Genomic DNA, 15,081 nt, shown 5'->3' with positions numbered 1-15,081 from the left:
TAAGTTCGCCTTTGTACTTCCGTTACTGTAATTTATTTTTGTAAACCTGTGTTGTGTACAATAAAGTGATTACTACTACTACTTAAGGCCTTCAGCACACGAGGCGTAGGCGTGAGCGTCGCGTAAGCGTTGCGTGAGCGTCACGTAGAACGAGAGCGCTACGAGCACGTACAAGTTCAAACAAGGCCGCACACGAAGCGTAGTCGTGGCGTAGCGTGAGATCTCTGTCGTCATTACGACAGGCGTAAGCGTGAAGAATTGTATGCAAACAGAACGACCACGCTTATACGTGACGCTTGGTGCGCAGAACTCTACGCCTCTAGTAACATTCCACACGCCACGCTTACGCGACTCTCACGCCACGCTTACGCTACGCACACGCCTACGCCTCGTGTGCTGAAGGCCTTAAGTTAATTTGTTCTGTCAATGATAAACGTCATACTTTCATAGAAAGTTTACATTAATTATGACATTGACACACTTTGTCACTGCAAATGCCATGCTTGGTTCTCTATTGACAGGGCGCAAATTTGAATGAATGAAAATCTTTATTTCAGGCAACTATAGTGGCCCATAAACAGATACCTTAAAACTAGCATACATATTACAAAAATATGTTTTCAAACTAAACAATACACTACAAATCACATTTAAGCTGGCCATACACACTAGGGTACGCCTGCGAAGTTTTACCTGTACAGTTCAATTGCACAGGTGAAGCTGGTTAGAAAACTGCGCAGTCAAATGCCACACACACGTTTTACCTGTGCAGTTGGCAAAACTGCGCAGGCTTACCCTAGTGTGTATGGCCAGCTTTATGGTTGCGAATGTTGAGATACATTACGCAACCCCGCAGTGTCAAGAAGTCGGCCGCGGAACCGCCGGAACTTAACACCCTTCGGCCAAAACCCCTCCTTGGTGAAGGTCGCTGGAATTATTAGAATTTGCAAAGACATGTGCACTCGGTTGACTTCCGCTCCTCCTACTTCGATTAAATAAAAGCTGGAAGTACATATCATCATTCGCTTGCCCTTGTCCCATTCACTTGGGGTCGGCGCAGCATGTCTTTTTCTTCCATACATCTCTGTCACCCGTCATCTCATCATTCACTTGCGTTAGTTTCATATCATCTTTCACACAGTCCATCCACCTTTTCCTCGGTTTTCCTCTCCTCGTACTTCCCTCCACATTCATTCTTAATACCTTTCTTGACACATGACTTTCATCCCTCCGCATCACATGCCCGTACCATGCTAGGCGATTTGCCCTTACTTTTTCTGTTATGGGTGCAACTTTCAGGCTTCCTCTTATATACTCATTCCTTATCCTATCCATTCTCGTCACGCCACACATCCACCTTAACATTCTCATCTCCGCTACATGCAATCTCTTTTCATCCCTCACCTTTAGGGCCCAACACTCTGATCCATACATGACGACAGGTCTTATGATCGTTTTATAAATTTTACCCTTCAACCGAAGGGGCATACGGGCGTCACAAATGGTTCCCGTAACCTGTCGCCATTTCATCCATCCTGTGCTAATCCGGTTTTTCACGTCACGGTCAATATCGCCATCGCACTGTAGGAGCGAACCGAGGTACTTGAAGTCGGAGCAGACCGGCAATGTAACGCTATCGAGTTCTATGGCAGCAAAACTGGAGAGACCGCCAAAATCGCAGAACATGTGTTCTGTTTTAGATCTGCTGATCTTTAGGCCAACATTCTCCAATTTTTGCCGCCATTTCTCAAGTCTGCTCTGCACCTCTAGTTCGTTTTCACCTACAAGCACAATGTCATCAGCAAACAGCATACACCAAGGTGCCTCCTCCTGTATGTCCGACGACAGAGCGTCCATAACAAGCAGGAAGAGGTAAGGGCTTAAAGCCGATCCCTGGTGCAAGCCTACTGTGACACTGAACCTGTCGGTGGTGCCAGCGGCTGACCGGACGCGTGTACAACATCGGTTGTACATTGACCAGATTAGCTCCACATACTTCCCAGGCACGCATTTCTCTTTCAGAGCCCACCACAAAACCTCTCGGGGTACTCGATCGTATGCTTTTTCGAGGTCAACAAACACCATATGCAGGTTCTTTTTGGCATGTCTGTATTTTTCGCACATTTGGCGAAGTGCAAAAATGGCGTCTGTTGTACCTCTCCCCGGCATAAACCCGAACTGGTTTTTTGTTATATCACTCTCATCTCTCAGGCGTCTCTCTATCACTTTTTCCCATATTTTCATGCTATGTGACATGAGCTTTATTCCTCTATAGTTGTTGCATTCCTGTACATCCCCTTTGTTTTTAAAAATGGGCACCAGCAAACTGTCACACCATTCGTCGGGGATTGTTTCTTCATGCAACAACTTATTGAAGAATAAAGTCAGCCACATACATCCATCCTCACGCAATAACTTCCATACCTCTCCTGGTATATCATCTGGTCCTACAGATTTTCCATTTTTCATACTTCTCACAGCCGTTCTTACTTCATCCATACATATTTCTTTCACTGCACCCATATTTATCAGCCTGTGCTCTAGCACCCTGCCCCATTCATTTTCTTCATTCATCAACCTTTCGAAGTAGACTTTCCAACGTTCTTTTATCGCTTCATCTTTCGTAATCACCTTACCTGCATCATCTTTCACACATTTTATATGAGCCATATCCCGAGAACTTCTTTCTCTCGCTTTCGCTAGGCGGTACAGCTGCTTTTCGCCTTTAGGGCTATTTAAAGACTCGTACAAATTGTCCTGTGCTGCGGTTCTGGCTATAGCAAGAACCGCAGCACAGGACAATTTGTACGAGTCTTTAAATAGCCCTAAAGGCGAAAAGCAGCTGGAAGTACATATATCGTCGTCAAAGTAAACAAAAGGGTTTGATTCACGTGGATACACTTGTTGAAATTACGGTAAAAAAAAAATTTTTTTTTTTCAATTCCTATCAGGGTTCAAAAATAGCTCTCATGTTAACATCAAACCCTTTCAGTACGATCTAATTTTATTAAAGTCACTTTGTATAGAAAGATGCTATTTAAACGGTTACATTATTATAAGCGAAGGCGAAAGCGGGTCGCATCTATCCTAAATCGCATCCGACGCAGCGACAACGGGATACTGAAGGTCATCGCCGATAGATCCGATCATCCTGTGTGCATGGGTCAAAACTATTAAGTAAAATACATATATCGACATTTGTTATGCGTGTATCTGTTGCTCTTTTGACATGAAATCATTATTTACATGAATTTAAATTAAGAAAAAAAAATGGTAAATTTTTGACATTCTAATTATTATTCTAGTCTATATTATTCTGAATCTGACATAATATTAATTATTTTTATTGTATTCATTATTTAAATTAATTGGATTTTGATTTTATTGTTGAAAGTTTTGTTTTTATTTTTAATGTATTTACTAACACATAGCTATAACGATGGTACTAACAATATTGTATGGAATCTTGAATGTTCTGAAATAAAGATATTTTATTTATTTATTTATTATTGAAATTAAGATATTCATCATAAAGAAAAAGAAAAAAAGAGTGAATTTAAATATTTCGTCTTTACCAAACTTATACTGACCGGGATATAGACCGTGATTACCTTTTGTATTGTTTTGTTGTTATTTTGTATATAATTCTAGTGAAACTAACCGTGAATCATTCAAAACTCTTATTTCGTCTTTACTATTTAAAAAAATATTTCTAGGGGAAAAAATAAGAAAAATCAATAATCATTAGTTTCCTGACGGTTATATACGCCTAAATATACTTTAAAATTTTAAGCCAGCTGTCGCTGCTATAATATCCCATGTTAAAACCATCAAAATGAAAGTCCGATGCCTTAAAATAGGTTTACAAAAAATATAATTTTATTATTTATATATTTTACGGGTTATAAATGTCTTTCTTATGGACTCGTATTGCTCTATACCTACTACATAAAAAATTTAAAATTATGACGTCCTCCCCACAGTTAACAGATATTTCCAGGAAATTGCGAACGTCTTTAGTTCGACCGAAAATTGTCAGGATTCAATAAAGGGAAATTTGCGGCAATATTTATATCTCAGTCCCCGCATATTTCATTTTTCCTCCTCGCCACTCCGTCCACGTAGCTATAAAACCACCAGATTTTAGGACAATAATCCACCGAAACCTTAATAAAAAGCGACTAAAACTTTTAGGATCTAGTCGAAAATAGACTGTAAAAAACCCGAAACCGCAATTACAGCGACTGATTACACAGTATTGTCTCCGCGCCGATGCCCCTCCAATACAGGTGGATAATTGATTGGACAAACAAAGACTTTGGGAATTTATAAAACCGTTACGCAATGCATTTTTTAGGGTCGAGGGGGGGCAGTCAGCGCTTTTCAGAAATTACGGCGGGCGGTGGGGCGAACGGTGTGGCGGGATATGACGTTCGATTTAAAGGGTAGGTGCGTAGGGGGTGGCCCCCGGGCGGGCTGCAGGGCGGCTGTTGACGGGTGCTCGGCGCGTGCGCGCTGCGGAGGCCGCCCGATTTCCGCACGAGCGTTGACAGTTTGCCCGGACTTACTTCCTCGATACCGCGCGTCCGCGGCGTCGCAGCTTCAGGCCGAGTTCTGCCCACCTGGCCTTCGGCCCAGACTCGCTCGCTTGCCCGCCGATGGCGGAGTGACAACTCAACGTGAGTACCGCATATTTTCTGTGTTTGCGGTTTCGGTGCGGCGCTGTTACTGTCACGGCTTTCGGCGTGTTATCGCCGTTATACAATTTGCAGTATTTGAGCGGATACGTGCATTTCCTTTGTCTGCTGATTTCTATTCATGGCCATTTGGTACAATAAGGTTTGATTTTTTTATAAATTTTATAACTTAAATGCATGATTTTAATATAAAATTACACAAACAGTTCTAACTTAACACCCGCGTTAAATAGGTTAGTAACTAAGCTTGTCGTGAGTCGTGTGATTTATACAGAATTGTAAGTAATATAATAACTAGGTACTACTAAAAACTATTAAATTTAAGGTAGTAAATAAAATATCGTCATGTACGCGCTAGTATTTATGTTGTGAATAGTCTAACAACAACGTAATCTAATAGGTAATCCTATTAATTTAAGTTAGTTTTAAACACCCATAGTCTAAATCCGTCATTGTTATTTTAGGAGTTTATTATGTACACTATTTTTCCTATCATTTCGTGCCCTGCATGTAGAAAAAAATCAGAGCTTTTCCTAACAAACAAGGATGCTAAATTAACGAACGTGTGGTCTGGTATTAAAACAGTTCTGTAAAAACAGCACGGAGGCGATATATTCGTAGCCGCTACTCTATACGAGTATTTAATCTTATAAGCCTATTAAGGAAGTGAATTCATTTTTCATATACGCAACGGTTAACCGTACTATTAAAGTAATAACATGGTTAATATGTAAAGCCGGGTGCCATTGTCAGTTACCTATTTATCAAGTCAGATGCAAGAGTTTGACATTGAACGCTTGTATGTACGCATGCGCAAATATTAGTCCAGATGTGGAACTTGTGGAAGTGCGAGTGGCGCTGCCATGGATAAAGCCTACAGAACGCAGGCGAGCATTGGCCGAGTACAAACCAGTGTAAGAGATCCATATCAACTGTGCGTTATCAAAGATCACATGAATACTGGTTGGCTTGAGCTGGATGCTTGACAGGCAATCAGAGTAACTGCCATGAAATGCCTTCGTGAAAAAAATTGTCAACGAACTGGTCGTTTGAATTTCCGCGCCCTTTATATTGTTTTCATCACACTTGCTCAGTAAGCGTGCTATTTCACGCATGTGCAGCGGGAGCTAAAGTCCATTTTACTTCCACGGGAGTTTTAGCTTTTTTATAAATTATGTCACTAATTAAGTGGGTTCTAAGTAAAGTACTTGTTAAAAGTCAAGGTATAAATTTAGTTTAACTTTCAAAATACTAACGTTTATAATTTTATTGTTTTGTTTATGTTTAAAAATATTTAATTTGATGAATTTAATAGCTGTTTAAAATATTTATATAACATCTTTAATCGTGGCTGAATGCCGGACGGGTCTGTGCCTTCGATGCTCAGCCAGTCAAAAAATTTAAGATTTTTCTTTTTAAGTGTGATGAAAAACATTGTGCATAAATATTGCAAACTCGAGTCTATAATTCACTTGCAAAATTGTACTTACCCCCCTCGTTGCACATTGTACTATTTCATTTTTCAGTCTTACGAAATCATAACGGACGTGTTCAGTTTCCTTTTTTCATTTATGGATGTATGAACAGGCAACAAGTCTTATATTGATGAAATAATGAAACCTCCCTATACCTTAATCAAAACAGGCGATAAAGTAGGTATTTGTAGTCGTGTAGGTGTAGTATTAGCAACTTGAAATTTTGTTTCTATACTGGAATACACAATAAAACAGTTTATAAAATAACAAAATGCAGTAAAAAATTGCCATATGGGGCACTTTCTACGAAAAGGGACCATAATGTCGATGGCGCTTACGCCGCACAGCGTCGCGCGGCATTGTATTAATATCGGAGACTCGTTAATAATGGCGTAAGCGCCATCGATAATTAGGTCCCTTTTTATAGAAAATACCACATATATATAATGCAGTTCTGAGCCACCCTGAAAAGAGCCTTAGACCGCGGAAGTAAGGAAAAATACCTATAAAGTAACCGCGTAAGCTTACGTTTAGACGTGCGCAGAAAACGCATATTAGACTCTGAGTAATAGTTGTACTCCTCAATGCCTACAATACTCGTATGGTTATATTGTAGCTTTGTGCCTCTTTCTTGTGTGTAGGTGGCGCTCTTTCATTGCCATACCTAAAATACTTTGTTCGTATTTTATGTAGGTAATGCTTTACGCAGCGCGTAGCATCGGAAATGCAAAAATCAACCTTAGTTACTTATAAATAAAATTCATCTTGTTATGCTGATGGCGCCAAAATAATTTACATAAAGCAACACCAGTTGCTTCTAATATCATTAAGGGAAAATATAGTAAAGTCTGCTGTGGATAGAACGCGGTTTTTTGCTTTTCACCATCAAACGTAATCAATATTTATATCAGGGAGCACAAATATAAAATCAATAACTATTGTCGAAATGTGGAAAAGGTGGCTTATTGCGAATAGTGGGAAAAGAAAATAAGTTGTTTGTATTCTAAGAGCATCGTTATTGCGCTTCCGGGCTCATTCTAATAGCATATGAAGGCGAACACTTATCAAACCAGTATAAAAGCGCTCTCTGATACCAAATAGTTATTATGGATCTCGATTTTTCTGTTACACTGGTATGCCTATGCGTTCGAATCGCCAGAGCTCGATAAAAAAATTGAAAACAACGACATAGTCACCCCCTTGCGAACGGTATGGATGAAAGGAGAAATCGGACTATGTATCTAAATAGGTTTCGGTACGAATGCAATGAAATAAGATGAACATTGACGACTATTTATGATATGCGAACAAAATATGAGAAAGTATACAGATTGAGTAAAAAATGCAATAATATGATATAGTCCTTCTGACGTTGACGTAAGGTCTGATTTCGAATAAACTTTGTGTTTTCTTACTGCACGTAAATATCTTAATAGAGTCTGTGCAGAAAGAGAAGAGTCGTGGAATGTAAGGGTTCCCATACATTTTACGACTCTTCTCTTTCCGCACAGACTCTACCCTACTTTTGGTACTTACTTACTGTACTGTTGACACATTTGTGCACTAGTGGGGCAATCGATAGATCTAGACGCACCTGTAGCTGCCGGGCTAGCACATGATTGGCGCGAGAGTATCTCGCCGCGACATAGACTACCCGTCCCTCTTTAATTTATACAGTCAATCATGTGCTCGGCGTACAGTAGGCCGAGCACATGATTGGCGCGACAGTATCTCGCCGCGAGATAGACTACCCGTCTTTTACTAACTGTATGAATGAAGGTAGTCTATGTCGCGGCGAGATACTCTCGCGCCAATCATGTGCTAGCCCGGCTGTAGTATTTAATTAACAGATTTTTTGTAGTTATTATACTAACGACTAGCTTCGACGGAATATATTTTAAATGTATTGTTTTTTAGTTACCTTATTGTTACACTATTGGCGTAACTACATGTAACTAGATGTTTAGGGGGTGTTTGCGGTTTCGCATATTTGGTACAAATTTCAACATTCATCAACATCATCATCAGGGAAATATGCGGTTTATATCTAAAATTTAAATGGATACTTGCAGTTTTGTTGCTCTGAATTCATCATTGATAAGCGTAAAATTAACGTAAAGAATAGGATGAGAAAGTTTGCAACTACCATTGACTTATAAGGGCGGGCCTTACGGACACTAAGAATGGTGCTAGTTCAGTGGTGTCACTCACGAATTCGAGCCAATCGTGCAGTCTAGTTGCGACCAATCGCGCGCGTGATGCGAACTCATCAACCAATCGCGCTGTGGCGTTAGAATGCACAATTGGCTCGAATTCGTGTGCGTGACGCCACTGTACTGGCCCCATTCTTATCGCCCGTAAGGCCCGTCTTTAGGTATATGTCAATGGCAACTATAATATTCGTTCTAATGAGACACATGCCACATTTTAATCAACGTTTGAACTGAATTAAAGATTGAATGTATAATGTCGTGTAACTTGGGTTTAAAGCAAATTGGAACATTACCATAAGGCTCTATAAATATTGCCTGACCGATTTATTTTAACCGGTGAGACGAGGGAAGTGATCTCTGATATGGGGCATTTTCTATGAAAAGGGACCTTAATGTCGATGGCGCTTACGCCGCACAGCGTCGCGCGGCATTGTATTTATATCGGAGCATCGTTAATAATGGCGTAAGCGCCATCGACAATAAGGTCCCTTTTTATAGGTATATTTAGCGATGAAGTTGTCATTAAATACTAAACTTATGAAACAATTCAATCCACTTCGCGTCGCCTTTCCGGTGGAAAAGCCAAGCATACATTTACTATTTTCTTAAAATAAATAAATGGAAATTTGCCTTTTTTATTGTATAAAGACTGCGCACATAATTTTATAAAGGGCTCAGTGTGAATCCGAGAAATTGTTATTCTTACGCCCACTGATAAACCTTGCACTTGTGTGCGTCTCCGCTGATTAGATAGCTAAAATAATTTTGTAAGCCCTTTGTTTTATATAGGCGGTAGAAAACGGTTAGTTCTTACATAATACTTAATGTGAATCATCATCATCTTCCTGGCGTTGTCCCGGCTTTTTGCCAGGGCTCATGGGAGCCTGGGGTCCGCTTGGCAACTAATCCCAAGAATTGGCGTAGGCACTAGTTTTTACAAAAGCGACTACCATCTGAACTCCCAACCCAAAGGGGAAACTGAATCCGATTTCCTCACGATGTTTTCCTTCACCGAAAAGAGATTGGTAATTATCAAATGATACATCTTTTTTTATTTTTATTTTATTCATTAAATATATACAACAAACTTTTCACTATTTCTAATTATACATTTTAATTTAAGCCAGCATTTAAAGACATAGTGTGCAGTAACAGCCCAAAAAGACCGGGGCCTGTGCTAGGGCTAGTTACAATATATGTGACACAATTTTAGAGAGCGATCGGATTTTGGATAAACAATTTTCTTATAATATAAAGTTTACTTAGTCAATTAAAAAAGCTTAATTAAATAAACATGCATTACTGGTATTTTTTATTTTTATGTACGTATTTAATATACGTATATTGGGTTTTATAATTATGTAAGTAGCTATATATATTATTTGCTATACATAAATATATATTATATGGAAAAATAGAGTCGTACAATACATCGTAATACAAGTTCCGAAAATCACACTGGTACGAGCCAGTGTTTGAACCCGAACCCGCGACCTGCGGATTAAAAGTCACACCTTACCGCTAGGCTACTAAAACTTAAACGTGAATTATTAATTAACACTAATAATTAATCAACGTTGACTAGCCTAAGCACTCAACGCTTAGAAATAGAGAACTCGACTCATCCAAATATGTCGCGTGTAATAGGTTCATCCATAAATTACGTCATGATTGTTGGACCCCTTGTCACAATAGATCACATTTGGCAACCCCCTTCCCCCCTAGTGTGAAATCACATATGTGGCAATTTTGTTCAAAACGAATCAGCAGTTCTAATTAGGTATTATTACTTATTTGATAGTTTTTTTATAGAGACACAAAGCCGCGGCATAGGCAGACCTAAAAAGAGATGGCAGGATGAGCTCGACGCTTTTTACAGCGACTGTCGGGAGCATGCACCAAGCCGTGATAAGTAGCGGAAGAAAAGGGAGGCCTTTGCCCACCAGTGGGAGACAAGATAGGCTATTAAAAAAAAGACAAAATCGATTAGGAATAACACAAAACAATTTATTGTTGAAAAGCTAGTTATTTATCTGTACAGCGAATTAAAAACAAATAAAATCAATTGCAGGTTATATGTAGATGAAGTCAAAGTGACGTGACGTCACAAAGTTTGTGACGGCCCCCTTCCCCCTTGTCACAACATGTCACATGTTCTTGTCCTCCTCCTTCCCCCTAAACGTGTGACGTAATTAATGGATGATCCACAACTACAAATACGTGTGGACAACTGAAAATTTTTATTCTTACTTTTATCTTTTTTGGTTTCCTACGTTTCCTGTCTGGAATCGTCGTTTTACATACAAATATTTATCTTCAATTTAATCTTTTATCCTGTCTCCGGAAAATTCTGTCTTCAGGTTCGCTTCCGATTGGGCAAGGGGATTCGTGGAAAGGGGACAATAATGAAACTCGGGTATGGACGAAAAATGCGTTCGATAAATCATTTTATTTAACCAAGTTATGAATGACTTAGTAAAAGCCTGTCATCAATCGAAATTAAACTATCGTGAGACATATTCAAAATATTTAGATCACTACGGTTTCACTCATTAGTATTTTTAGTCGCTTTTGGCGTCATGTTTCCATGCACGGAGTACAGCTGCCCTGGACACTCTTGCCTGAGGAAGGACTCCCGTCCCGACGAGTCCGAAACATATGTCGCCAAAAGCGACAAAAAATACTAGTGAGTGAAACCGTAGTGATCTAAATATTTTGAAGCCTGTCAACATTATGATTATGACTTCTGTGACTAAGGCAACTGTACTACAAGGAAAATAGTACATTTAAATAACCTTTAATAATACAGGCACATCGGAGGGTCTTACTGTAAAAATAAAATAGTTACAGGCGGTTAAACAAAAACTGTTTCAAACGTCCCCGTCCTAATAAAATAAAATATCAAAAGTCCAAACTTCAAAGAAAAATCTTGTTCAGTATTTCAAAAGCACTTATATAGGATATAACAGTCAGATTTAACGCGAACTTTTATTTAGCTGAGAAATTGCAATTGCGATGCCAGCCGCTAAGCTGCATTTTGTGTAGATTGAATGGTTTTACAAAAACATAGTATACTGGTATATTTTTGTCGAAGTCATTAAATTAAGTATTTAATGCTATCTGTGCGTTGGGGTAACTTCGGGAGCGGGATAATTATGAAAATGGCATATATCTATAAAACCAGAAGCACTTCATACTTTACTAACACTTAAGCTAGGTACTGCAATGCTTACCAAGGCATCTTGCTTACGCTGCGTCTTACGTAAGCGAACAACTCGCGAACGCGAAGCGAAGCGGCGCGGCGGGCCAACCGCGTTCGCAACGAGATCGCCCACGTTGGACACTTCTATATGTATCAAAGGATTGATTCGCCCCGCGCGTTGTCCGCCTAAGTTGCACGCTGCGTTACTGCTGCTTCAGTTAAACGTGCTTCTAGTGTAGTACATATTTGTTATTTCCAAAAAAACCCTCTTACGAATTTACCCTCTCTCTCTCTTCCTAGTTATCTATCCCACATGGTGGTGGAGTCAGCTTTCCTGCTTAACCTTCTCGTCTTCTCCCTGTCCATGACATCGTCCTCGGATAACTTGCACTCATGTCCTTTAGCACTACATCCTTCCATCTTGTTCTTGTGTGACCTCTGGATTGAGAGTCGGACGTCATATCCACTCGGCCACCACCGCTTCAAAACCGCATCTATTGAAAATCTCTACACAAAAAAAAACAACACCCTACTTCTAATTCGAACGTTATCATAATTCACGTGGCCTTGCTATTATTGATAAGGGAACAGTGTTCACTAAATTGTGTTATTCTTTATATTTTACTGCATTTAATAATTTATGTATACATATAAATACGGAACTAGAACGCGAGGCCACTGAAGAAGGGCCGACTCGGTCCATCCATACAGGCAATTTTGAATTTTGTCCCCTATAGATAATATATAAGTTCCATAATTAATGTGATTGTATAAAGGAAAAGGTCATGTGATTATGGGCTTCATAGGCATTTAGGTTGTATTCGTGTACAGTCAAGGTCGTAAACATTAATAAGTTTCTAATGTATTTGATGTAAGGTAAAATCATAATATATTATATATGTATATGTATAGGTCTTAGTCGTCAAAATGTTTGTAAAGGTACAACGAACAGAAAAAAACACTGAAATCACGCTTTGCCTGTCATTATCTATTTGATGGTTAATGTACAATTTATTCAGTCAACTTCTAGCAGCCAGATCATTAATGATTTTGGATTGACATTATTTTTTTAATCTTTTTATCCTAGTTGGGTGTTAAAGAACCGAACAGTAGAGAGCTCCCAACTATGTACCCAAATCGATTATCTTTGTTCAGGTGTGACTATTGGTATTATATCAATGCCTTATACTTATATAGTTCTTTAGCAGACTATCGATGCAAATGGAAGAAAAAAATTAAGTTATCACCAAAAAGAATGTCGGTATTGATACTTCATTACGCTTTAAACTTCTGGACCATAATTGTAGGCTATATAGTGGTTGGTTTTTCGCTACCTACGATTTAGAACAAAAGATATGTTGAAAATATCGTCAACTGTAATGTCACTAGGACATGTCCTCCGAAGTATTTAAAGCGGCATAAATTATCCAGAAATCCCAAAAAGGTCCTGAAAAGTCCCCAAAAAGGAGAAATCACAAATCTTAGTTTGATTCGGGGTAATGCCTCATCATCAGTCCTTATGGTCACGCTGCGTTTGCCTTTTCGATGCGGGCCGTCGTTCAATCTCGGGAAACGGCCTGTCACCAAGATTGCTTTCTGCTGCTGACTTACTTACTGTGACGTTTATGAAAATAACATTTAAATGGCAATACGGTATTTGAGTTAAAACTATTTTATACTTCTGGGCAGGGATTCCCTGTTTTCTTAAGCAATATGCAACGAGTCTTCATAAAAAAACGTCAAACTCGTTTCGCCATTCGCGACCTTCCTGTAGGACACTTCGCTGTCAATTTAATTAGGATTTTTAAAGATTTGTGGGTAAAGCCGCAGGTAATAATTTAATTATCTTAATACCGTCAATTAACTTTGTGACAACTATGTAAATGATTATCGTTTTTCTTCAAACTTATTCTGAGTTTATTTTACGATCTCGTTAAATACACTTGATGGGAATTCCTGCATTAGCCCATAGTCTAACCAGGAAAGTATTGCGTTTGTTATTATATTAACATGCGTGCAGAGTGGGTTTATTTCTGTGTAGCACGCAGCACAGACGGGCGCGGCAGACGCCTGCACGCCTGCACCACCGCGAGAGTGCCTCTAACCATCATTTTTTATTTTGCTAGCGTCTTTTTTTGGCAGCGCGAGTTAACCTTGGACTTTTTCATAGCGAAGCGTTGCACGTACGCGTTTCGGCTAGTCGTAGAGCGCCCCCCACTCGACGCGTCCGAATTTTCTGCATTCGTTCGGCACGAAGACTTTTCGGCGGTCGCGCGGTCGCATTCGCGAGCTCGGCTCTTAGCGGCAACCACGGCGGCGCGGGCGCGGCGCGCGGCAATATGCGGAAGTGAATACACGGTGCCAACATAAAGTGTAAGCCACAGTGATACGAAACACCAGTGAACAAAACAAAACACTGCAGTGATACGTACTATGAGTGCACGGCTCTATTGAGCTCTAATGGTTTTCTATTAACGATTCAAGGACTCTGGAATTGGAAACATGGATACGAGGAAAGTATTGTCTATTTCTATTGTTATCAAGATCCACGCAACGCGATTGTTGTAGGCATATGTTTGTGCGTTAGAAAAATATTTGGACCAGGAAGTGCGTAAGTGTAGTAGAAAGGCCCCAAAACAAGGAGTCATCCCATCCAAACAGATTTAATGAGTGCCTACTGCGATTTGGCATTGACAAATTGTATCGATACATTCGATACGCAGCATACGATAAATTTCAAGAGCGCGAGACTGGCAGTATGCACCTTAAAATGCCTCTTACAGAGGACATTTTTGCACACTGCTGCGCCGGTGTCTCGGTTTTGCATACACGTGCTGTCGTTTTGAGGCTATTGAACTTGATAATGAGACATTCGTATCTACACTTTTTTGTTAAGCGATATTGCATCATTAATTCTCATTTAAAGATCTCCCACGACCGGTTCACGGTCTGACATCATTCACGAAGACGTTTTTATCTATGATTTGAACATCAATCGAATCCCTACCAATGAGGGTTTTTTAATGAATTCCATACAATCCAGTTTATGAATTGGTCGTGAATAGATGGCTCGGGTGGGCCCGGAACTCTGCGAAACTGGTCTCGTAACGTATTAGCATTTGCATAGAAACTGTCGTGGCCCCGCGCGGGCCGTGGCGGCCGATTAGCACCTAGCGCGCGCCTCCGCTGCAACCCGGCCGCTGAGGATGTCTCAGGGCATTTTCGTTTTAAGTTGTGTTTAGTTATCAGATGTTTTGGCCTTTAAAAATTTAATCATAACACTTTCGATCCCTTTAAGATTGATTTTTTGTATGCACTGATAATTACAATACGTTAGGGTTAGACAATATGTGGTCCAAGTGTGCGTAGAACGCCAATAAACTTCACATTTCATCCAAGTCACTTGTAATGACCATGCATGTGTTGTTGTTTTGCAATGTTGTTTGCACTTTGATTTGTATTCATTTGTTTTTAACTATTTCACCTTGAATTTG

At 39.7% G+C, this 15,081-nt stretch overlaps 1 protein-coding gene across 2 annotated transcripts in view; it reads left to right on the top strand.

Moving 5' to 3' along the window:
* Window positions 1-15,081, top strand: part of LOC134740825 (zinc finger protein chinmo) — a 125,134-nt gene that overhangs the window by 41,192 nt on the left and 68,861 nt on the right. Inside the window, exon 1 of one of the 2 annotated variants that reach the window (XM_063673467.1) lies at window positions 4,244-4,679. The exons of the other annotated variant lie outside the window; for it this stretch is intronic. The gene's annotated coding sequence lies outside the window, so the exon portion shown is untranslated. Of the gene's footprint in view, window positions 1-4,243; window positions 4,680-15,081 lie in introns of those variants that run through there. 2 annotated transcript variants of the gene reach the window in all.

This window comes from Cydia strobilella, chromosome 4 (assembly GCF_947568885.1).
Source record: "Cydia strobilella chromosome 4, ilCydStro3.1, whole genome shotgun sequence".
NCBI classification, from domain to species: domain Eukaryota; kingdom Metazoa; phylum Arthropoda; class Insecta; order Lepidoptera; family Tortricidae; genus Cydia; species Cydia strobilella.
Note: the sequence above shows the minus strand (reverse complement) of the source record. Positions and strands in the feature narration are given on the sequence as shown.